Below are 1,350 nucleotides of genomic sequence, written 5' to 3'. Positions count from 1 at the left end.
GTGTGTGTGTGTGTGTTGTCTTTGTCCCACCTCTTTGCTTCCCTGCCTGGGGCAGGATGAGATGGAATAGTGCAGAGTCCACAAGGCCATCCTCTGGGTCAGGGGTAACCAGAGACCAGAGGGGCCTGGATATGGCTGGGACCTCAGGCCCACACAGCACCTGTCTAACTATACCCAGCTATTCCTAGAACCTCCTTCTGGACCTTCCTCTTTTTTAGGAAGCCAGCTGGCATACTGTGCTCAGGGGTGGACTGCACTATTGCCCTTGACAGAGTGAATGGAGTCTGCAGCTTCACCCTTTCTTGCCTGAGATGCCCTTGGTCTCACTTTGTTGGGCTGTTATTTTGCAGGCTCTGTGGGTACCTAACTGTGGTGAAGCCACCTGTCACCTGCCTCTCACTCATTTTTAACCTCTCTGCCAAGAGAGGCTTGAGGGAGTTGGCGCAGAGGGAGATAGGGATGGTGGTCATTGTAGCCAAAAGGACTGGGCAGCTCATTCACATTCTGTCCAGATCACCCTTGGCTCCTTGGCAGAGCAGCCTAGACCCCTGGGGTCCATGACTGCAGGGTCTTAGGAGAGGCCCTGGGGCAGGTTGGGCTCAATCAATGCCAGTCCTTCAGGGTCATAGAAGATGGAGGCAAGTGGGTCTAGAGGCCATCTCTGGGTGAAGAGTGTCCAGGGGCTCTTCCCAGCAGAAGCCAAGAAGCACCCTGGGGCTCATGAGGTGGGCTCAGTGCTGTGTGGTGTACTTAAGAGCACTGAGGGGTGTGGCTGCTACCCACAAAGCACTTGCAGGCCACTGACTCAGTGCTGCCTGCCCTTGGTGGGAGACAAATACTAAACAAGCCCAAATGGCACCCAGGAGGCAGAGGCAGGTGGATTTCTGTATGTTCCATGCTAGCTAAGGCTACATAGAGAGACGCCCATCTTGAAATACTAACCAAATGAAAAGAAACCTTATCAAAGAGGGAGGAGCCAGGGGGAAGGAGAAGCTAGAAGGAGGAGCTGGGGGTGGGGGAGGAGCTGAGGAGGAACGAGGAGCTGGGGTGGGGAGGGGTAGGGTGGGTTGGAGCTGAGGATGAGGGAGGAGTGGGGAAAGAAGGGAGAGCTGGGATGAGGGAGATCTGGGAGCTGGAGATCTGGAGATGAGGGGGAAGCTGGGGATGAAGGAAGAGCTGAAGATGAGGGGAAAGCTGGGGATGGAGGGAGAATTGGGGATGAGGGGGAAAGTAGGGATGAAGGGAGATCTGGGGATGAGGGAGAAACTGGGGGTGAACAGGGGCTGGAGTGGGGTGGCCTTGAAATTGCCCTGACAGCCTAGGTGGAGAGTCAGAGGGGTGAGAAGCGTT

The sequence above is a fragment of the Mastomys coucha genome, unplaced genomic scaffold (assembly GCF_008632895.1).
Source record: "Mastomys coucha isolate ucsf_1 unplaced genomic scaffold, UCSF_Mcou_1 pScaffold22, whole genome shotgun sequence".
Taxonomy (NCBI): Eukaryota; Metazoa; Chordata; class Mammalia; order Rodentia; family Muridae; genus Mastomys; species Mastomys coucha.
Note: the sequence above shows the minus strand (reverse complement) of the source record.